The 25,761-nt window shown below is 40.3% G+C and overlaps 1 non-coding gene across 1 annotated transcript; it reads left to right on the forward strand.

The window, feature by feature from the left end:
- The first annotated feature begins 19,056 nt into the window (after positions 1-19,056).
- Trnay-gua (transfer RNA tyrosine (anticodon GUA)) lies at positions 19,057-19,147 on the forward strand. The gene is given in 2 exon segments: positions 19,057-19,093; positions 19,112-19,147. It is a non-coding gene; the product is annotated as a tRNA-Tyr (tRNA).
- Positions 19,148-25,761: the final 6,614 nt, after the last annotated feature.

Raw genomic sequence — 25,761 nt, forward strand, 5'->3', positions numbered from 1 at the left:
AAGAAAAAAAGATAATATATTGCTATTTTTCTTTGCAATTTATAGACTTAAAACTATTTAGGAGGCTGTGGTACAAAACCACGAGTTAATAATGGGGAAAAAGTTTAGCTGGGAAAGCGGTAACATGCGTGCACGCGATGATAACGTCAGGGCATGACGATGAGTATTTTTCAAACCATTGCGTGACGTGGCACCAACTTGTGAGAAGGAGAGCTCCACTCACCACACCACCACTACACCATCCCGTCACAAAGGCTCCCTGTGACTGATTGATTCCAGCGACCGTGATGGTGATGCACACATGAGTAATGACCTAGGATGCGTACCTACTACGTCCACAGCCTGTAATTTAAATATGACTCACAAAAGCGTACGCCGGTTAGGCTGTGGAAATGAAACTCGTACTCAACCTCACCAACAGAGCAGACTGATTCCTTCTGGAACCACTCGCAATTACACCCACACGCTCAAAATAATGTCCGCATTGATTAAATTTTGACTTATGAGAAGTCTTGAAGACGAAATGTGTATGTGCGTGTGTGCGTGTTGGTGGGTAGGTGAGTAAATGTGTGTGTGAGTGTGTGGGTGGGGGTGGGTGGGCAGATAGGTGAGTAGGTGGGTGGATGTGTGTAGTGAGCGTGAAGTGACGTGTTGATAGATGAAATTTCGATATAAAAAATACAATCACTCAAAAGAAATGAAAAAAAAAAATGTGAGAGGTTGTGGATGTTTCCTTGTGGTGCATTCTCCCTATCCCACAGTACCTCATGCACCCTCTGATGGTTCGCCGATAATACTCCGACTAAAATATGGTAATTATCTTCAATCACGCTAAATACGAATTGCCATGGTGGTTTGCCTTAAATTGCAGTGAAAACATTCGTCTCGACACGATTCGTGAGGGCAGCGAGGCGAGTCTCACGAGGCGTGTGACGTTATCAAGACGAGACGCCTCCTTTGAGACGCCTCGTCATGCGGTCAGCTGTGGAGCCTTTCCTGCTGCTACGAGGAGTTATATGACGGAAATGTGTTTGAATGAAATTATTTTTCACCTCTAAAGTGTTTCTTTATTGCCTCCTCGATCATCAACACGCCATACTCCTCTCAATGGCGAACTGTAATTCACTCCTCAATTACTTGGCGTGTATATAATTTTCCATGTATAAGTGTGTGTGTGTTTGTGTGTGGGAAGGGGGGCGGTGTCTGTGTGTGTCTTTATTTTTTGTTTAATCCCACAAGTAACTTTACACAGACACCTTCTTCCTCCCACCACTCTCCACTTCCGGCACTCATTACCCACACTCCCAAACAAGTCCCTGGCCGATGAATTACACATTTCCCACACGCCTCACACTCATCACAACCTCCTCTCAAAGCCGCCCCACACACCCCTGTCTCTTGCGTCTCTTTTAACACACACTGTTTTTCATCACATATTCCCTAAATACCTCCATTCTTAGCCTCGTTTCTAGTCCATACACCTTTCTCTTCACTTCACATCACCAGTTATTTCCTATCTCTGTATCACTATATCTCTTTCACACTTAATACACATTTTCCATACTCCCCTTCTCTCCCTTCCATTTACGCCATATAACTCTCCCTTTACTTTCCTACCAGACTTACATTTTATCCTTGTATTTCTGTCCCTCTTTCACACTTCATGTACTCTCATCCCTACATCTTCACACATCTCCCTGCACTCTTCTTCCTGCCTGACTGTTTCCCGTTCCTTGGTGACTAGTCATTTGCTGCATCATGGTCGTTGTTTAAGTCACCGGATGAAGATCAGAGCAAGAGTAGTAGTAGTAGTTGTAGTAGTAGTAGTAGTTGTTGTAGTAGTAGTAGTAATAGTAGTAGTAGTAGTAGTAGTAGTAGTAGTAGTAGTAGTAGTAGTAGTAGTAGTGGTTTATTGACCATAGTTTTACAAGATTAACCACAAAATATAAAATTCAGAAAGCGTAAGAACACAGCAGTCTACAGTAGTATCAATTGAAATATCAAAGAGTAACCGCAACAAAAGCTGCTCCTTAACTATGAAGTTCTGTGAACGCTTGACTTAGATTACTAAAATAAACAATAAGATTTATAGATCATCGTGGACTCACAGCGGTCAAGGGCCAGGAAAGACAGCAAAAAAACATGGATGGAGGAGAGAAATTAAAGGAGGAAAAAAAATAAAAAAGGAGTAGAAAGAAGTAAAAGGATCGCACGTGAGAAAGGATACGAAAGAAGGAAACACGGAATGGAAATTGTCAAGAAGGATATGAGGAAGTGATGAGAAGGAAAACCGACAGAAGTATGGAAAGATTGTATAAAGAAAGGAGGTGAGAGAAGCGAAGTGCGACGTAAAACTTTACATCCAGGTACATGTTCGATAATCGATGGAAAAATAAAAGCAGAACAGGAAATAAAAAAAAAAGTGGAAATCATGACTAGAATGTCATGAGAAACAAAGAGGAGGAAAGGAGGATATGAAGAAGATAAATAAAATAGTTGAAACAGCGACTTTAATACAATGAAAGAACGAAAAGACTGATAAAGAAATTTTAAAAAGTTATAGAAAGTATTAAATAAAAGAAAAGAAAAAGAACAAAGAGGAAAAACAATGAAAAGTAAAAACACTGATTGAAAAATGACAGAAAAATGAAAGGAAGAAACGCGGGGAATAATAACAGAAACAACAGAGACAAACGATGCCTGGCGAGGGATGAAGTGAAGGAGTGAATAAGAGTATGCGCGGGCAGCTAACAGGGACATTGGGATTTCACTCCATACTTCCTTGCGGGCGTCGGAGCGAGGCGGACGCGACGGGATGCAGCACAAAATAGTGGCTGCGGTCTGTACAGCAGAGGCGTGATGGTCCACGCGGTGATAGAGTTCCATAGCAGGTGGACACCTTAATGGTGGAGGCGACCGGGCAACACACACACACACACACACACACACACACACACACACACACACACACACACACACACACACAGTACGTCTACCTACGAACATAAATCACCCACGCCCCTATCTGTACAACCTACACGCAAGTACCTACGTGCACACTAACGGTACGCGCCGCTCAAATCAAGATCACGCGTACGTACGAGCACAACCGAGGAACGCAGCCCAGGAACCGCACACTCACACAGGCATGTTAGTTAGTTAAGTAGATAGACGTGAACTGTTATACAGTCATCGTTTGGGGAATAAACATCTCATAACACTGATTTATATACTAATTACACACACACAGGCATGCAAACACAGTAACAGCAGGAACAATGACTCAAAAGCACCTGAACTAAAGGGAAGGAGAGATTGACGGAGGGAGAGAAGAAAGGAAGATTTTAGAGGAAGGAAGGAGCAAGAGAGGGGTAGATATGGTAGCAGAGAGAGAGAGAGAGAGAGAGAGAGAGAGAGAGAGAGAGAGAGAGAGAGAGAGAGAGAGAGAGAGAGAGAGGTAATGAACGATAAGAGACAGGAGAAAGCAATGGAGACAGTGGTTGAGAGGGGACGGGAGAGAGGCATCGTGGATGGAGAGAAAAGAAAAAAAAAGGAATTGAAGAGGGAGGTATGAAAAAGAGAAAAGAATAGAGGATGAAGAGAAAGAAGTAGTGAAGAAGGAGGTATGGAATAAAGAAGTAAGATATAGAAACTGGAAGAGAGGAAATTACGAGAAAAATGGGTGGGGGAATGGGAGGAGGAAAGGGGAGAATACAGGAAGGGAAGAGAAAGAAGAGAAATGAAAGGAAGAGAAGAGGTGCAGTGGAAGAATATAATCAGCAAGGCTTTTACGAGCACCGTCACCAACAAACAGTCCTTTCCTGTCCTGCAGTCATCACCGCCTCATTCACTCCAGTCTTCACCGCCGCTTAGCACCTCGCACAACAAAAGCAGTGACAAGGTGTTATTTCACGGCGGACACTCGCGCAAACTCACCACAACCCACACGGGGAAGTTATAACAAGTGGGCAAGGAAGGAAGAAAGCATTTAATGAAATATAAAAAGTCAAGGAAAAGAAACTATGTGAAGAAAGAGGAAGGTATGGAAAGAAATGAAAGTGGGGAGAGCTGAAAAAAAAAAAGAATAAAACTTATGGAGTCGGTACGAACATTAATCCCGGACTATGTACCGGAACAGATTTATCAGTAGAATTTATTCCTGGTGAACAATCTCTTTCACATGGGATTCCAAACAGCAGCATAATTTTACCTTTTTATTATAGTATTTGACTTCACCAGGATAACAACAGTATTAGAAGAAAATTAACCACCGCGTAAGAAATAAAGAGAAAGGAAAGCATAATCTGCGGGTACCATTGTTTGCAGGGAAGGATGTGAATGCCTGTTAGTGTGGTAATGCGTTGTGCATAGCATTTAGGTAGAGGCACAGAGAGGAATGGGGAAAGAACTGCATTTCCACACCAACACACCCACCCACCCACCCACACACACACACACACACACACACACACACACACACGGCTCACAGTTAGACAATTAGCTTGGTCGCGGCGTTTGATGGCAGCACGTCGAGCAGCACCGAAGCGCTAGACACCCTCGTCACCCGGGCCTCGATTTTTCACACGAGGCGTCACTTCCCACCACGATGCGCAGACTCATCTCCTCTCATCTTCTTTCGCCTCTTCTGCTCTCAGTTCACGCACTGTGTGTTCGTGGTTCCCGCTAAAAAAATACACTAACTCACGCTGTGCATCCGTCACTCGCCACAAACACAAATTCAAATTCAAATTCACCTAATTCCCACAGGGTAGTGGTTATTACAGCTTTAGTAGAGGTATTTTCTACAGTTACGTCAAAATAACATACGCGAAGTAAAAATATTAATATTAACATGATAAAACCTATAATTAAAAGTTGAAATATAAAATTTGAAAGAAATACTGGTCAGTAATCATATGCTATAAATACGTTAAACGGTAAAAAATAAAAAGCTTAAAATATCACAATAATAATAATAATAATAATAATAATAATAATAATAATAATAATAATAATAATAATAATAATGATAATAATAATAATAGTAGTAGTAGTAGTAGTAGTAGTAGTAGTAGTAGTAGTAGTAGTAGTAGTAGTAGTAGTAGCAGTAGTAGTAGTAGTAATGATAATAATAATAATAATAATAATAATAATAATAATAATAATAATAATAATAATAATAATAATAATAACAATAACAGCAACAACAACAATAATAATGATTATAAAAGCAACAACAACAACAACAACAACAACAACAACAACAACAACAGTAACAACGACAATAATAATAATAACAACAACAACAACAACAACAACAATAATAATAATGATAATAATAATAATAATAATAATAATAATAATAATAATAATAATACAAAATGAAATGCCACAAATAATGAATGCGGAGTAAAAGTTACCAAAAACATTAACAAACACTTGGTAAGATGAGAAAGAACCGATCATTCGTCCTTCATTCTCAACAGAACAACATATTCACCCATAGGAAGGAAAAAGTCTTCATCATGGGGACTGATACTTGGCGGAACAGAATTCTATGATATTTCCACCTTCCTTGCGCTGACTCCTCTAAGGATTACTATTATCGCCGCCACGACTGGAGCTGCAGGTGAGGGAGGTAAGGAGGAAATTGTTTGGTTCCACGGGCGAATCTGTGTAAAATGCAAAGAGCGTGAAAATTTGTGGTTTGCAGGGCTATTTTTGGGGAGGTGAGTAGATGGTGGTGGTGGTGCATGAGTGTGAATGCAGGATGTGAGTATGAGTGATAATGTAGAAGTGTTAGTGATGTGCAGTGTTGGTGGTGAGTTCTGTGAGTAAGAGTGTTCTGGCTACGAGATGCGGAAGGAAATACGTTTATTTTATCGTGGATTCAAGGTTTCATGTTGTGTTTATGTCAACGAGTTGAGGTTCACGTACACTTACCAGTTCGCTATATCTGAAATAAAAGAATTTTGACGGACTGCAGTTTTGTTAATTTCGTACTTGTTAATTCAAGGTTATATGTATACTGTGGTATTATTTGTGTGGAAGGACAGTGTATTTTTTATGCATCAAGGAGATTGGCTGAAAAAAAAAAAAAATACTGAGATAAAAAAAAAAAAAAAAGCAGCTCATATTACTTAAAGACAATAGGAGTCAACAAAAACTAGATATTTATCCATTTATTATTCTACTGTTCCTTCTATCCATCTATCTACTTGTCCATCTATCCATCTTTCTCTTTATCTATCTACCCATCCATAAATCAATCTCTCTACTTGTCGACTTGTCCATCTATCTTACTCTCTATCCATCTATATGAATAGGTCAATGCAGAAAAAGGCAAAATATCCATCCACACCGGAAGTGCTTTCTTCATAAAAATTATCCACAACTACGTAATTTTTAGCAGGAGTGGATAAGCTGCCCCTATCACAGTGTTCATAAGGTCGAAAGTTGCACTATTTGAAAACTTGTTAAGGTATAGTCGTTTGAAGTTTCACAAAGTTTGAATGCATTTTACACAAATTTTGTCCCTTTCTGCATTGAGCTCATCATATATACCAGTCTAGTTATCAATGTATCTACCAGTCTATGTAAAACTAGGTGGAAAACTGTGCATTGTCAAGATCTGTGTTGACTGGATGATTGTGGTGGTGGAGGGCGGTGAGAGGGAATGTGGTGGATGGGTGGTGCGTGGTGAGATGTGAGGAGCTCGCTGTGCTGTGGCGTGTGTTGGGGAGAGGAGTGTGCGGACAGTGAATGTACTGGAGAGGAGTGAGGATTTGGGAGTATATGAAGAGGTTTTGCTGGCTGGGAGTCTTCGTCATGCTGCTGCTAATGATGATGGTGGTGGTGGTGGAGAAGGAGGAGGAGGAGGAGGAGGAGGAGGAGGAAGAGGAGGAGGAGAAGAAGAAAAGGAGAAAGAAAAAAAGAGGAGGAGGACAACAACAACAACAACAACAAATGCACAGGTATCGGTACACAGTAAAGGCGTGTGAGAGAAAGCCGAGATCTGACAGTGGCAGAAGCAGAAGCGGCGACGTCGAAATGACAGCAAAGGAACACTAAAGCAACCCTGCGATTCTAATACATTTTCCTCAACGTACAACTGTGCTCCTTATACGCGCTTTATCATTCTTGTGGCTTACAGGAGTGAAGGCTAGCGGCGAAATCACCACATGTAGAGGGAGAGAAAAAAACAACAACCTGATATTGATAGTAATAAGCGGATTTCAACAGCAAAATACGATAAAGCGATAAAAAATTACTACAGTACAACTACATAATAATGGAGATGTCAAACTAACCATTCTTTTTTCCTTTCTTCTACATAATTTTCTGGTCATTCCCCCCCCACCTTCTTTCCTTCTTTATCCCGTGCAGCGAGTGCCAGGGCCGGGATGGTAATGGATATGTGTCTGAGAATGGTAGAAGTGGTAATGGCTTAGGAATGTGATGGTGTAATGGTGAGGGTGGTGAGGGAGGCGAGACTTGCAAGAGAGGGAAGCGAGGATGGTTGATGATCAATCGTGGTGGTGGTGGTAGTGGGAAGAGGATAGGTAGCCAAGTGATATGCAATGATAATGGTAGAGAAGCCTGAGGGAGACAGGGAGTGAGAGAGTGCTGACTGTATGGGAGGAAGGAAGAGTGGGAAGTAGTCATGTGGCGATAGCTCATTCAGAGACGGAAGGATGAAACGAACTGGTATATGAGAATGTGTGAGGGCCGGAAGTTGATAATAGCTGTGCTGAGGGAGGGTGGGTGGTAGGAGAGAGGGAAGGGGCTTGAAAGGGGCTATGGAGGAAAGGAAGGAAGGAAAGACGATGTATATAGGCGGCGATAGTTTACATACGGAAGGCAGATGTTTATATACAGTAGAATGAGTGTGTGAAGGTGAGAGGATAATGATAGGTGTATAGGGAAGGGTGGGTGAGGTAGAAAAGATGTTTGAAAGGATTATGGAACAAAGGAAGCAACGAAGGAAGCAGGAAGTATATAAGTGGTGATAGCCCATAGCCAGAAGGTGGAAGTGTATATATAGGGTGAGTGTGCGAGGGTGAGAGGGTAATGATAGGTGTAGGGAAGGTTGCCACACACAGGTAGCTCCAGGAACACCTGCCATAGAACTGTAAACTTAAACATTTCCACGCCCTACCTAGACCACTCGAACTTACTGGAATTTTCAAGTTTTCAAGAGTGTTTTTATACTTCTGGTAAGAGTTTTAGAAAGGATACCGGGATTTTTAAGAGTGTTTTCAAGAGTTTTTTTCATGTTTCTGCTAATAGTTTAAAAAAGGTACGGGAATTTTAATGTGATTTCATGCTTTTGGCAAGTAAAAATAAAATACCAGGATTTTCAAGATTTTTTTTCATGTTTCTGCTAATAGTTTAAAAAAGGTACGGAAATTTTTAAAGTGTTTTCATGCTTCTGGTAAAAGTTTAAGAAGAATCCTGTACCATTAATAAGAAAAACATCCATAAGAGCCAATTCCAATCATCAATATGTTTTTTTTTTTTTAATTAGTCCTGATAGTAGCACAAATATATTCAAAATACAGGACATGGTGTGAAAACTCGTGTATATTGACATGTCTACATTGCATGTTTATTACATTCCTTTAAGTGCATTTGTGTTATTCTTATGTAAAGACAAAACTCCTCTGAAATAATTAATCAACGAAACAGGCAACTTTAACTTAAGCACCATAACTTACCATTACCATTATGAAAACCCTGCACCTTTTATGTACGCCCGTTTAAAAGGCACAAAACGAAAGGTACGAGCAAGGCATGTAGAAGAGTGAATTAAGAGGGAGCAAAGGGGTGTTTTTACGACAACCCTGCACCAGGTACGCTTAATTGGCTCAAACAAAAACGTAGGATAGGTAGAGGAGTGAGCAAGATGTGGTAAGAAGAAGGGGTTAGTTAAAGGGGGGAGAGAAAAGTGACGCGGCCACTTGAAGACGCAACGGAAGGGCTCGTGACGCTGGGGTTGTCACATAAATCACGCCCCAGTACGTGCTCCAACTTATGTAGGAAAAAAGAGAGAGACAGACGGAGAAATTACGGTGAAACTTTAGGCCACTTCTTCAGATTTTTTTTTTTTTTTCTGTTTCTCTACGCCGCTCCCCTCAAGCCCCCAGCGTCCCTTCTCTTCCATATACTTTCTCTTCCCTCCCACGCACCCTCACCGCAACCGCCATCACTATCACCACTATCTATAGCTACGCCACAATCTCAGCTCTCTCTCTCTCTCTCTCTCTCTCTCTCTCTCTCTCTCTCTCTCTCTCTCTCTCTCTCTCTCTCTCTCTGTGTGTGTGTGTGTGTGTGTGTGTGTGTGTGTGTGTGTGTGCGTGTGTGTCACAAGTCACCGTGATGGCCAATCCGGTGCTGGTGACGGGGTGAGGACAATACAATCCGGTGCTGGTGACGGGGTGAGGACAATACAATCCGGTGCTGGTGACGAAATAATTACCTTGTGATATATCCCAGTAACCTTTAATCAATTTGAAAATACTGGTGATATAAAGTTGAGTCACTCTGTCTCTAAATTCTCTTATCAAATGTACATAGATAAAAGCACTGTAATTTTTAACATCAACTTATACTTAAGAATGAAAGCTGAATATTTCTGGACAAATAACATCATTATCTTAAAGAGAGGCTCAGGTTAAGATGGAATCTAATAGAAGTTTTTGAGTGATATAAGCGTGATCTCAGGATTAGTAATTAGGATGAAAAAAAAAATGATGAGTTCAAGCTTTATAAGATTAATTTTAAAAAGGATAGGAAGGTACTGGTACTCAGACAGAGTGGTGAATGAATGGAATAGACTCAGTAATCAGGTTGTTAGTGACAAGCCATTAGGGAGCTTTAAAAGATTAGACAAATATGGATGAAAATGTTCTTAATTCAGTGAGGCAAAAGAAAATCGGCTAGTTTAATTCCCCATACGTGAATCCAGACACGGGTATACGTAATAATTAGTGTCACCTAGATAGCATCACCACCACTACTACCATTGCGTGTACACCATATGGCCCACGTGACTCCCATTTCCCACTACTATATATAAGTCCTCCTCCTCCTCCTCCTCCTCCTCCTCCTCCTCCTCCTCCTCCTCCTCCTTCTTCTCCTTCTACTCTTCCTAGTCCTCTTTTTTTTTTTCGTTATAGATGTATACGCCTCTTCATCTTTCATCTTACCGTATCTCCTTTTCCATTTAAAGTTATATAAAGTTTCCTCCTCTTTTTGTTTCATACTTTCGTGTTTCTCTTCCTGTATTTTTTATCTGATTCCACATCTTCTTTGTCTTCCTCTATAAATTCATATTTCCATTCCTCTTCTGTTTCTTTTTCTCTGTTTTACATAAAATATTCTTATTCCTCGTTTTATTTCATAATATATATTCATACTCTTAATTTTATTTTTCCCTCCCTATTCCTTTCCTTCAATTTTTATTCTCTTCCTCTTCCTCTTTACCCTTAATACTTCCGTATCACTATTTCCCTTCCTTTATTTATATCACCTTTCAATTCCTTTTCCTCTACTATTCTACGTATCTCATCCTTTCACCTTCCTCTCTTCGTTTATATCTGTGTTCTTCAACCTTTTCCAAGTTCATTCCAAGGATTCTATGTACATCCTTCCTTCATGTGCACTTCCTTGACCTTTTGACAAATTCATGTACCCTACCGCTTGCTAAAATATATATATATATATATATATATATATATATATATATATATATATATATATATATATATATATATATATATATATATATATATATATATATATATATATATATATATATATATATATATATATATATATATATATATATATTTTTTTTTTTTTTTTATATCCCCTTGTTCCTTTTCTTCCTTCTCCTCCTCCTCCTTCTCTTCCTCCTCCACCCCCACTGACCATTTTACAGAACTTTGACCCCCATCTTTGCCATATATCCTCCTCCTCCTCCTTCCTCTCTCCCTTTTCCCCTTCCCTCCACCTCCCGTTACAAAGACACACATGAATGGGGAGAGAGAGAGAGAGAGAGAGAGAGAGAGAGAGAGAGAGAGAGAGAGAGAGAGAGAGAGAGAGAGAGAGAGAGAGAGAGAGAGAGAGAGAGAGCGCTGTTCCTTATTCGGGTAACACTTCCTCTTTCTCCACCTTCTCTTACATGACATCTTTATAACAATAGAATAAGGTTGAGTAAATCTCTCTCTCTCTCTCTCTCTCTCTCTCTCTCTCTCTCTCTCTCTCTCTCTCTCTCTCTCTCTCTCTCTCTCTCTCTCTCTCTCTCTCAAATGACGCAAAACACCTGCATGAAAAATACATTGATGTGGGTTATGAAGGAAAGGAAGGAGAGGAGAGAAGGGATGGAAGGAAGGAGGGAAGTGAAGGTGGAGGAACGATAGGTAGGAAGGAGGGAATGACATAGTAGACATGAGAGAGACAGCATGGAAGAGGAACAGGGAAGGAAAGGGGGAGGCAGGAGGGGGGGAGAGAAGGGAAGGGAAGGAGGGCGGCCACTTCCATGTGACCGGAACTTGAGGAGATAAATGGATCCCTTAGGCGCTTCTACCCTCCATCCTCCATTCCTTCTCTCTCTCTCTCTCTCTCTCTCTCTCTCTCTCTCTCTCTCTCTCTCTCTCTCTCTCTCTCTCTCTCTCTCTCTCTCTCTCTCTCTCACTTCCTCTTTCTATCCATTTACAGCTGCCGCCACAGGAAGTGCACACACACACACACACACACACACACACACACACACACCTGTTGCCGTCATTATCTATTGTAGTAAACACACTTACGTCCGTCAGCACCTGAGTGTCTCCTTGAAACTGAGGCCGCGGTGCACAACCTGAATGACCAGCACAACACACACACACACACACACACACACACACACACACACACACACACACACACACACACACACACACACACACACACACACACACACACACACACACACACACACACACACACACACACACACACACACACACATTTTATGGATAGTTTATTGACCACGGCAAGCGATACAATAATAATTAGCTCACACATTACATTCTACAGCTTACAAATTTTAGTGTCAAGATTCCATCACACGTCTGCTGTCCATATTCTCTAGGAACAGATCTCTGTTACACCGAAATACATAAACACTGGTGGTTTCCAATTTCGTTAAGGAATCGACTGTACATTATGAAATATCTAGCAGGTCACATCTGGTTCGAAGGCGATTGAAAATAAGGATGCCCCTATACACACTCACACGTCAGTGCCTCTCCCATTACCAATTCCTTCTATCGATATTGCAACAAACCTAAATACAATTCATATCATTACCTCTTGCAGACGCCCTTCCCCTGTGTCCTGCAGTAAGACAACACAAGTTTCATATTCTCAAATATGTGGGCGTCTTAGCGTGATAACTTCTAACAAGCTTTAAAGGAAGTTGTTGTGGCTTTCAAGAGTGTTTTCATGATTGATGGGATAGTTTAACGAGGGTCCTGCTTTATCACTGAAAGGAAGCACGCACTGATCATGTATGTTTCCTTTTGAAGATAGTCCTCATGAGAGCGTTGAGTTTAAGAATGCAGACCTTATTTAAGAATACTGACCTAATCATACACAAGGACAGAGACAAGAAAGACCATTCCCTCATTCTGCATTATCGCTGAAAGGAAACACGCATAGGAAAACCGACTAAAAATGTATGTAGCTTTTGCAAATAGTCTTCATGAGAGCCTTGTGTTTAAGAATACGTCCTATACGACTGTACAAGAATAGATGCAAACAAAGCCCATCCCCACCATAACATCATTAACAAAAAATATGAAAAAAAATATAGATTATCTGCGTCCTTGCACCTTCCATCTCAAGCCTTACTAATAACCAAGAAACCTGTATAAACTAAAACTCCTTTCTCCATCCTGCTCAAATGACAGCATGTTTTCTCTCACATGTCTGCTCTACTTACTGATACACTGATAATGATCTACAGTAGTACATTAGTAGTAGTAGTAGTAGAAGTAGTAGTAGTAATAGTAGTAAAAAAATCTCTCTCTCTCTCTCTCTCTCTCTCTCTCTCTCTCTCTCTCTCTCTCTCTCTCTCACACACACACACACACACACACACACACACTAGGTAACAAATAACGAACACCTGGTAACGCGTCATCCACCACAGAACACGAAGCACGGCGCGCTGATAACCCCGAGGACACACGTAAGGAGCAGAGCGACACACACAACGTACTTAACGCGACAAAAAAAGGCAGCGGTAAAAAGGAGGCGGAAAAAAAAGATCTTTTCACTAAACAGCGAGGTGGAGGGGCGTTTTTTGTTGTCTCTGAATAGTAAGTCTACATCGGGGTCACTATTAGATTTCCATTGAGCCTCAACCTGGTGGTTTGTGGGGGGAGTAAAGGAGGCAGGAAGGGGGAAAGTGAGACAGAGCTCCTTATTCTGAAACGCTTTGCTCTCTCACCACGACTACTTTAAAGACCACAGAGATAATTAGCCAGGTTCGCAAGAGTGTTTCTCCTGTTAGCAATGTATAAATCTTGTTAATGTCACTAAAACTATAAAAAACACCATTAAAAATCCATGTATCTGCAAATAGTGGCTTTTGAATGTAGCGGAGGTGTGGCTCAAAAGTGTTTAAGAATATGGTCAGAGTGCGAGAGGGAAGGAAGGAAAGGAAAGGAAGGAGGGACTTTAGGTGGGAGAGTGATGAGGGTAGAAGTAGCATAAGTGGGTAAAGAAAGGTAGGGAGAAGGAAAGACTGAGGGATGAGAGGTTAAGAGAAAAATAAAGGATAAGAACGCGAAATGATAAAGATCTTGGTGATCGAGAAGAGAAAGAAAAAGAATTGGAAAGCAGAGGGAAGTAAAGGAGAGGAATGAACGTTGATAATTGTTTGAGGGAACTTGAGGAGAGGGAAGGGGAAAGGAAGAAGACAAATTAAAGCGTAGTCAAGGAGGAATGAAAGTCAGTAATGTTTCAGCGGTGGTAGTTGACATCTGGAAGAACATAAAGCAAAGTGAAGACCATCAGTAAGAAGTAAAGCATGATTTGATACACTTCGTTACACACACACACATACACACACACACACACACACACACACACACACACACACACACACATTATCATTTTCTCTTTTTTTTTTTTTTTTTTTTTTTTTTTTTTCTTTTGGTGCATTTACACTTACCTTAATCTTAGACTCAAATTTTACTGCCGCCACAAACACCTAATTTTCCTTCCACCGCAAGCACGATACCAGGGGGCGCTATCATAACTCTGACGGGGACAGTGGGAGGAGTGAGGAGTGAGGAGTGAGCTGTATCATGCAGACAGCTTGGCCTTTGTCTTAGTTTTGTCTGTTGTCTTGTCAGTTAGTGTCTTGTCCATTTCTTAGGTGACACGCCCGCATTGTAATGAATAACAACAACAACAGCAACATTACCATCAACAACAACAACAACAACAACAACAACAACAACAACAACAACAACAACGACGACGACGACGACGACGACGACGACGACAACAACAACAACAAAATATGTATCTGTTATTAAAAAGAAATTTGATGTAAAGCAAAACAGCAGGAAAAAAGAAATTAAATAGTAGAACACGACGCCTTATTAACCAAAAGAGTAACTTAACATAAAGATAAAAGGCATCAGATAAAAGAAAAAGGAAGAGAACACAATAGATCACAAACAAGGAGTAATGGGGAAGTAAACCAGGAGGGACACAATCACCATGAAAAATAAGACACGCAAATTACTAACTAAGAGATAAAACTCTACCCATATAATGTAACGCAGCAGGAATTTACATACTATAAAAAAAAATGAATAAAAAAAAGAGATAAACAGAAAACAAACACGGCATTTGATACAATAAATACAAAATTAATGGAAGATAAAGTCAGATAATTCCAGGTTTTATAGAATTAGATGAAGTTGAAACAGATGCTTCTTTGATGGCTGTCTTTCTTCGTGACTTCTGTGATTCCTGAGCGGGCGAAGCAAAAATGTAACGATGTCATGTTTTTCTTACGTTCTCGGAAAACGTGGGAGGTTTCCGAGAACATTTTTTCCCTAAGGGGACAATTACTATTGGTGTGGTGCGGCCATGACACTTCACTTTGGCTCACTTCTCCTCTCCTGCCTTTTCCATCTCTCTCTCTCTCTCTCTCTCTCTCTCTCTCTCTCTCTCTCTCTCTCTCTCTCTCTCTCTCTCTCTCTCTCTCTCTCTCTCATTGTTCCGTCTTGTTATAGACTTTGGAAGAAAAGAATAAGGAGAAAAGGTTATAGTTCATGACAATGAAGGAAATCAGTGGGAGAGAGGAAAGAGTGAGAGGGATTAATTGACTTATTTATTGATTGAGTGACTGACTGATTTATTCGATTGATTAATTACTACGGGGCCTTAAAATAAGGCAGTCAGCCATTGACTTCTTTAATCACTTATTTATTTAATCTCTCTTCTTTTTCCGCCTTTCCATCGCCTCTTATTCCTCCATTCTTAAGAACCATACCTTGATTCTCCTCTCTTCCGTATTTTCTTTCCCTTGCAAGTCACGCATTTTGTAATTTATAGATGGTCTTGTTTCACCCTCAATCACACTCACCTATAGTCTTGGCGCAGTACGCAAGCATTACTGTTTTCCGAAAGCAAATGGCAAAGCTGATGTCAAACTTTGAATTCCTCAAATAACACGGAGGAGCAAACCACTGACTCCACAAATGCCACGCAACACCAAAAGGTAGACGAGAAATAGCTGCATTTGCGCGAACGTGAAAATATAACAGACCGCAAACGTAAAAAAAGAAGGGGGGGAGGATAAAAAAGACTGGAAAAATGTGAGAAAAGAAAATCACCGCATCACTTTTGGAGTTTGCGAGAATGTTGGACACGAGAAGGAAAGCAGGAGATGACGCGGCTGTGTACAGGAATTACTGCGCTTGTGTATTTTCAAAGCTTTTGTCGTTGTACTTAATGACCTGAATAGTGACTCTCGTATACGTTAATTTGCCCAGTAGTGAAGTTCTCGGTATTTGCTGTAATGATGCTGGAATGAATTAATAAAGCAGACCATACTTTTATTTATCAATGATAGTGAAAGGGATAAAAGACATCACCTGTATTAATAACAATCTTGAAATGACTGAAAAAAGGTGGTATATGGGTTGGCGGAATAGCTGGAAAAAAAAAAAAGGTATTTACATTGATGATAATAAAATTGCTGAAGAAAGATGGTATTTGTACTCATGGTGTACTCAGTGGTATTTGCACTGATAATACCGATGTGGATGAAGGAAAAGGTACGAGCGTTTATACTAATTAAGTTGACAGATGAAATAAAAAAAAAAGCAGATCTTGCGTCGTCAGTAATTTTCCATCTTTTGCGACCTAAAACAGACAAAACCACACTAAAAAGAAACCCAATCCAAGCTTTCCTCTGTTTACTATGTATTGTAGCACAGAATGGTGTGTGCACAGTACATCATGACACTCAGAGATTAGTGTGTGCACCATCAATTCCCTGTGTATGACGCGTTTCTGTATTCTTGGTGTCCTAAAAAGTTATTGTACCGTGGAGAAGAATGTAATCTATTCCTATGTACTTTCTGTGTGGTGCAGTTTCAGGTGTAGGCAGTACTATAAGGCCGGAAGCGCCGCGCACCCTCGCCACCCATGGGTTAGCTGCCGCGTCGCCGCCGTTATCGTCGTCACTATTGTCGTGCCGCTAATTCCTGTGTGTTGCTGGGACGACCTGCGCTCCTTTTTGTTAGACTTCCCATCGTTATTGTTTTTTTAAGTCGTTACGCATTCTGTAGAATACAATCTTCCCTTCCAGTTAATGAGGAAAAAAGGAGGCAAGTAAAAAGTAAGAGGTTCCGAGTGGCAGTTGTCAAAGCGGTAAGGCGATTTCTCTCCTTCCTCTCTTACTTATGTACTTCTTCCTTCTCTCTCTCTCTCTCTCTCTCTCTCTCTCTCTCTCTCTCTCTCTCTCTCTCTCTCTCTCTCTCTCTCTCTCTCTCTCTCTCATAATCGTTCCGCATCCCCACATCTCACACTATTTCCTTACCTTCCACACGCACCTTTCACATCACATTCCCCTCTTGCGCAACTCCCGCCTCCCTCCTCTTCCACGGCCGTCACCACCACCCATCCCATTCTTTCCCTAAATAACTACAATATCCACTCTTCCCGGGACTCTTCTCAGATAAAGACTGTCTTTACCGCACCTTACTCCCCCTCCCTACCACATCCGGAAGGAGGAGGAGAAGAAGGAAGTTTGGGGGTAAAGGAAAAAAAGAATGGACACGGACAGGGAGGAGGGAGTATATGTTGTCTGCAGGAGAGATGTGCGTAGGATGGCAGCAGAAGCACTGAAAGGAACCACCACTGAAAGGAACAGAAGTTTAGATGCAAATAAAGGAGCAGTGAAGCAACGGTTCATTGTTTTGTACAGGGAAAATGGTCTTAAGTAGAGCAAGGAAAAGTAAACAAGAAATAAATAAGCATGAGGATCAGAGGAGGAGGAGGAGGATCATAACACGTAGCAAAATAGATACTACAAAAGAAGTTTAGTTACAAATTATAGTAAGAATAGGAGAGCTAGGAGAAAGAAGGAGTGAATCATAAACAACAGCTGAATCATAAACAACGCGAGTTGCGGTGTGTATGTAGCGGCCGGCACAGCAGGAGGTGTCGCACCACAGATACGTCTCATAGTGACGCCGGGAAGTCACAAGGCGTACAATATACCGTACGGGTGAGAAAGGGGGTCAGAAAGGGGCGATGCCTTAATAAGTTCTACCGCCATAGAAACCCAAGATGTACCAATCCAACACCGCCGAAAAAGCTCGCATCGCCGACACACGCTTCTCAGAAGGTTCATAAACCAAAACTTATCCTTTAGTTCCACGACCATTGTGAGCGCAAACGCACACACACACACACACGCACAGAAATGGGTGAGCCTCTTAATGTGTAACCTCTGTTCACCTAGCAGCAATTAGGTACGGGATGTAAACCGAGGGGTTGTGGCCTCGCTGTCCCGGTGTGTGGTGTGTGGTTGGTCTCAGTCCTACCTTAAGATCGGTCACTATGAGCTCTGAGCTCCTTTCCGTAGGAGAACGGCTGGGTGGGTGACCAGCCGACGACAGCAGGTGAATGACACACACACACACACACACACACACACACACACACACACACTTAAAATAATATATATATATATATATATATATATATATATATATATATATATATATATATATATATATATATATATAGATAGATAGATAGATAGATAGATAGATAGATAGATAGATAGATAGATAGATAGATAGATAGATAGATAGATAGATAGATAGATAGATAGATAGATAGATAGATAGATAGATAGATAGATAGATAGATAGATAGATAGATAGATAGATAGATAGATAGATAGATAGATAGATAGATAGATAGATAGATAGATAGATAGATAGATAGATAGATAGATAGATAGATAGATAGATAGATAGATAGATAGATAGATAGATAGATAGATAGATAGATAGATAGATAGATAGATAGATAGATAGATAGATAGATAGATAGATAGATAGATAGATAGATAGATAGATAGATAGATAGATAGATAGATAGATAGATAGATAGATAGATAGATAGATAGATAGATAGATAGATAGATAGATAGATATAGATATAGATATAGATATAGATAGATAGATAGATAGATGGATAGATAGATAAATAGATAGATAGATAGGCAAACAGATAAACAGATAGGTATATAAATTTATATAATGAAGAAAGAGAACTTGTGAAATCATAAGGAAACTTTGTTTCCTCATTATCCATTCCTAAACCAAAACACTTTGCTCCTAACCCTGAATTTCACCATTCTATCTCCGCATTCTATTTTAATTCTCCATCCTGCGACACCAACGAAATAGTTTTCTTCTTCACCACATGTTTGCATCTCTTTTCTGGCCAGGTCATTGCATTCTTTCGATAGCTCAGTTGGTAGAGCGGTGGTCTGTAGTTAGTACAAAAAGCAGACATCCATAGGTCACTGGTTCGAATCCGATTCGAAGGACATCTTTTCACTGGTCCCTTGATCTTACCGATAAATCATTAAAGAATTATAGTAAGTGAAGTAACCGATCCCACAGTATATATATATATATATATATATATATATATATATATATATATATATATATATATATTTATATATAATTTATATATAAAAAAAATTATTACAGGGACTGCCACGTGTAGATTTAATGGCTTCTAGCAGCTTCCCTAATTTTCTTATGTTCTTATGTTCTCATAGTAAACACCCTTGCAAGGACCTAAAGGTCTGTTGTTGTTTAGCTTTCCTTTGTATACTCTCCGACACAATGGAGTGAATTTCCGCGGCTTCTTCCTCCTATTTACAATAAGAGCAGCATCATGCATAAACAGCAGATGATTCATCTCCCATTTTCTCTCGGTATCATGCACCAGGCCCGCCCCTGGCTCACGTGCCTGACTTTCACCACTCCGATTTTCATTCACAGAGACGATGAACACCCTTAGTGACGACACGCATCATGTTGCTCACTAATTTTAATAGCAGCATCATCATCATTCCGCGTTTATTTTCAAAATACGTGTCTCGTCATTCAACAGCTGTTTTATGACACTGGCCTGCGCTTTCTGCCGCACATAATCTTTTCTAAATCACAAACTTTTTTCTTCTGATATGTTGACGACATTATACCATGTAAGTATTTTTACATACGTAAACAAGTCACTGATACAAGCTCTGTATATGTAGCAGTTCTAGACTCAGTACGACACACGGCTATTTCAAGAGCCCTTTAACTTATTTTTTAATCCTTTAAAGGACGTGTTGGAAAAAAATACATTTCTATACAGTTGATGCAATTCCTTTCATTCTCTTGACCTTCATAATGCCTGAGTAATACATTACATAATCAGTTTCCTTGACTCATATATTAAGAAAGAGTAAGTGGAAGAAGAAGAAGAGGAACTGCATGAACGGTGAGAGTTACGGAGGGCGGGACAGTGAGAGAGGCGGATGTAGCTACATAAGGTATTCCCTCGAGGCAATCCAAACAGAATGGATGGTGACGACAGCACAGCACGCAGGGTTGTGTACAGGCAGGCGATGCGACAAAAAATACAGGGTTGAGGCGACCAAGTAAAATTCACGAGACTTGTTGGGTTTATACCAGTAGGTATCCGGTAAATTGCTCGAAATCAATTGCTCGACAGTAAATTGCTCGAAATCAATTGCTCGAAAAATAATTTCTCGAACTGTCAATTGCTCGAAAGGCAAATTGCTCGAAATAATTAAATACGATCATTTGTAGGACCAGAGTCATAAATAAGGAATAAATCCCCTTTGATGGTTTTGGTAAACTCTTCTGGGATGTTAAGATCGAGGTAGCTATTAGGCAAAGCAGGTCCAGCATTTTCCCTTGCGCGTATATTACGTATGGTTCTTTTCATATTTGGTACTGAAGGGAGCTGCACTGCTGCAGCAGGACTTATTTTCATTGAAGCACATGATACAATATAATGTGGTGTATCTTGACTATTTATTGCATGTTCTTTCACTTTCTCCATGGCTTTAGCGGCTTCAATTTTAGCGGCATCTCCTCCATGGTTGTGATTCCTGTTTCGTTTCTGGATACTATCATGGACTGTGATAACACGTGCTGAGCATTTCTTTTTTTTTTTTTGCTCATTTCACATTTCCAGTAAATCTTATTGTTCACTGTTTTGTCTTTGATATAAAGATATCCATCCAAACATAACTTCTTTCCTTTTTCGCTCTCAACAAAAGTTATGTCCATTTCTAGGGTTCAAGATCTAGAAAATAACTGAAATAGAAATAGAAAACAAATATAAGAAAGAATCAGGAAAATCGTCAGTAGTATTATAGGTCGACTCAATATCAATAATAGACAATCCAGTGACAAGTATTAACACTTAAGGGAATACTGTAAGACAAGCCTAATGACAATGGATATGGTTGCAATGGGGAGAAAGGAAGAAAGGGGGAACCACACGTACAGAAAGTAGCCCTGCCACCGTGTGTTAAGCCAGCCAAGAGACCTGTCGTGAGACGGCGCAGCTGACGTAATGCTTTGTGCTTCGAAATTATTTCGAGCAATCTGCCTTTCGAGACGTGAGACGGCGCAGCTGACGTGGTGCTTCGAGCTTCGAAATTATCTCGAGCAATCTGCCTTTCGAGCAATTGACAGTTCGAGAAATTATTTTTCGAGCAATTGATTTCGAGCAATTTACCTAGATTCATACCAGTACATCATATAAATAAACTTCATCAAGCACACTGACAAATTAAATGACACTGAGCACAGTAAAACAATATTCGATACTCTTTTAATTAAAGGGAGGCTCACTGAGACCAATATAAGTGTCAGGAAAAATCATTCCTAAGTTTATCACATCCTGAAACTTTGTATATCCTGGAATTGTTGTTTTTGCCAAGTAATGTACTGTATAACAAAGCACTGAATGACCGAAAATGAGTTCGGGAAAACTCACTATAATGTTAAGTTTGCGAATCCGTGCATAGTGAACCAGCTGCAGAGTGACACATTTAAAAGGAGACTGCAAATTCATTCATTCTTTCATTAAAATATTTATGTATTATTATGCTATCAGGTAGAGAGAGAGAGAGAGAGAGAGAGAGAGAGAGAGAGAGAGAGAGAGAGAGAGAGAGAGAGAGAGAGAGAGAGAGAGAGAGAGAGAGAGAGAGAGAGAGATTATTATTATTATTATTATTATTATTATCATTATTATTATTATTTTTATTATTATTATTATAATCGTCATCATAATGGTAGCAGCAGCAGCAGCAGTAGTAGTAGTAGTAGTAGTAGTAGTAGTAGTAGTAGTAGTAGTAGTAGTAGTAGTGGTAGTAGCAGCAGCAGCAGCAGTAGTACTAGTAGTAGTAGTAGTAGTAGTAGTAGTAGTAGTAGTAGTAGTAGTAGAAGTAGCAGCACCAGCAGCAGCAGCAGCAGCCCCACCAGCAGCAGCAGCAGTAGTACTAGTAGTAGTAGTAGTAGGAGTAATAGTAATAATAGTTACCACCATCACCAGCAGGGGCAGGGGGGGGGGGGGCACACCATCCACACAGCCGTGCTACACACAGGCTGCCCCAATAAGCGCCTGCGGCTCCAAAGAGGCAATTTCACGGTGAAGTTGCGAGTTAATCACGATTTCGTTTGTTCCCGCGGAGTGTTCACCGCCGAGACGCCGTGCGGTGTGCTGCCCACCGCGCCAAGACGTGACGCCACCACGCACCACGGTCACACCTCGCCATAAACCCTGCCGCTTAATGCCTTTATGATCTTACGTCCCTCCCTTCTTAGATTATATATATATATATATATATATATATATATATATATATATATATATATATATATATATATATATATATATATATATATATATATATATATATATATATATATATATATATATATATATATATATATATATATATATATATATATATATATATATATATATATATATATATATATATATATATTTATTTATTTATTTATTTATTAAATGCTCTCTCTCTCTCTCTCTCTCTCTCTCTCTCTCTCTCTCTCTCTCTATCTATCTATCTATCTATCTATCTATATCTCTATCTCTGACACACACACACACACACACACACTACACACACACACTACACACACACACACACACACACACACACACACACACACACACACACACACACACACACACACACACACATCAAGCGTGCGCCTGTAGACCAGATTATATAAACTCTCCCCTAAACGATAATGGCTGGTGATCCGGCAGGTGATCCCAAAGACCCTCAGTAAATAACGGACACACACACACACACACACACACACACACACACACACACACACACACACACACACACACACACACACACACACACACAAACAAACAAACAAACAAACACACAGTATTTTTTTTATCTTTATACCGTAACAAACTCTACACTCTACATGTAGGCAACTAAAATATTATCATTGGTAAATAAAGTTGGAACTATGGGTGCGGAAGGAACAAGGTGGTGGTGGTGATTGTTGTTTTGGCTGAGGCGGAACAATGATCTGGAGCGATGGGGACAATGCCACCGAAACTGCGGGATTGACCCTCACCTTTGCGAATACTAGCCAGCACACACTCAACAATCAGTGTGATTGAACATCGGATCAGATTTACCAGGCGGACAGTTCACCTCCACTCACTGTATGTAGTAAATGCTACAAAGACAAGGTTTTCCAGGAATGTGTTGTTTAATGATAACGTGAATCTTACTCTGAAAAAAATATTCCTTATATTTCACGGCCTGCATTGTTCCCTGTATTGTACTGTGAATGGTAAGCGCTAGAATAAGAATAATATTTTTCCAGCCGCGGATGTGGATGGCGACCTTGTGGAACAGACCTTCAGCAGGAGGCGAGGAGGGTTGGGGCGGCACCATCACTTCACTGCTGTCACGTGGATGCTGTGCAACTCACGGTGATCGTGCTTGCGGCTCAGTGGCCTGTATTTTTCAAACGTTTAGGGATTTCATAAGAACTATTTCCAAAGGCTGCTAAGATAATTGGTCAGTTTCTTATAGGAGCCTTATATTCATTAGAATCAGGAAAACATCCTTTAAATACCTATAATTTACACAAAAACCTCTTAAAAGTAGTCTAGATGATGATCCGAAACTCTTGAGAGTCCCGCCAGTAAAATATAGAGGCTTTTGTGAGTGTTACTCAAGCTAAGCATTGGTGTGTCGTCTGACCACCAACCTCCCAGTACCGCGTGTCTGGTCTAATTCTTGCCACACCAAACTTACCTAGTAAATACGATCTTTTACACTTTTATGAACTCCATTGTAAGGTCTAGTAACTAACAGTCTAATAGCTCGACACCTTCTTTAGTGAAAAGGCTACTCTTCCTGGATACATTCTGGGATGCAGTCCTCGGCCTAAAGAGAGAGAGAGAGAGAGAGAGAGAGAGAGAGAGAGAGAGAGAGAGAGAGAGAGAGAGAGAGAGAGAGAGAGAGAGAGAGAGAGAGAGAGAGAGAGAGAGAGAGAATCTGAAAACTTCTAAAATGTCCCATTTTTTCATGTCAATCCTACCTCGGTTTAACTACAATCCTTCATAACAACACCATCATAAGACACATGCTCTGATACGTAGTGAACATCTTGTCTTAAGTCCGTACACACTTAATGAGTAAACCAAGCGTGAACACTATGCAGAATGACAAAAACACTTGCGGTCACTCATGATTAGGACTTTTCCCATGAACTTCCTGTCAGTTTCCTTGACCAATACACGACAACCACATCACGTCTCAGCCACAGTTGCTGGCACGTCCCTCTGACGTGTCTTCAAGGACACTAGAGCTCGAGAAGGAAATGTCACAAGGAGAGTTTCAGCAACCCACATTCTGTCTTATCTGCTAACACTGTATCGCGACCCTCACCACTCGTCAGTTCAAGGCAGTACCATGAGGATAATAGAAAATAGAGCTGTAACTAACGTCCTGCTGCAAAGTTTAGAGACTAGAATTCATGCACAACATATTTGAGAAACTCCGCCTCATAACGTGTTTCTGTTAGCGGTTATGAAACAAACAATGGACAAAAAAATAAATAAATAAATAAAAAGGCTACGAAAACATTTGACAGGAAGACAGGGGGAGTGTGGGAAGAAGGTTTAAGGATGCAGTAAGGGAAGGCATGCTTGTGTTCACTCTCTAACAGAAGCAGCTGAAAACTAAGAATGCAGAGGGATAAAGATAATCAGAACAGAAAAAAAAAAAAACACGGATAAATATGAAGATATATAAGATGAAAACAATAAATGAATTTTTTAAAAAGATAGTTAAATATAAATTTAAAAAATGCATAAATACTCGAAGACAGAACTGAACAAAAAAAAAGTGTAATACATAAGTAAAAACACTGCTAATCAGAGCAGAGCTTTACTATTTGGGTTCATCTTTAGCAGCATTATAAGCACAAGGATCAGGAAGGACCGCAGTGGCCCAGCCGGTGTTACATCTTCCCAAAATGCAGGATATCCTGAGTTCCAGTCTCAGCTTGCAGTTGCAAATTTTCTCTGGCAAGTCCCTGTTCTTGATTCCCCAGCCACTGCAGCCACCAACCAATGCATCTCAGCCCCGGTACCAAGCCCAGACAAAATTAATGGCAATGGATGAGAAAGAAAATCATTCGGCAGGTCTTTCGGCGGAGATCCTTTGACAAATCATTATGCGAATCTAATTAATTCATTGATCCCACACAGATGTGGGAAGAGATGTCTGGAGGAAATATGCCTATTGGCTTTTATTCACCCAGTGCCACTGACGTAAATCTACACCAGCAAATAAAGAAAAAAGGATAGAATATTCATTTATAAATTGAACTTTACAGAAAGCACACTGCATGTACTTCAAGCCTCTCCCATGCCACTGGATATGTTCGTTTGTCAGTGCGCCATTTTTTATTGGGCATGAGTGGCAAACATGTCCGTGTCTGCACAATCATCGTCACACACACGCTTCTTTACTTCTAAAGTGATTCAGCAATGTTTGCAAATGATATCCTCATGACAAACAATGAAAAATGTGTCGCCACACACTCAGAC

Source organism: Scylla paramamosain, chromosome 42 (genome assembly GCF_035594125.1).
Source record: "Scylla paramamosain isolate STU-SP2022 chromosome 42, ASM3559412v1, whole genome shotgun sequence".
NCBI classification, from domain to species: domain Eukaryota; kingdom Metazoa; phylum Arthropoda; class Malacostraca; order Decapoda; family Portunidae; genus Scylla; species Scylla paramamosain.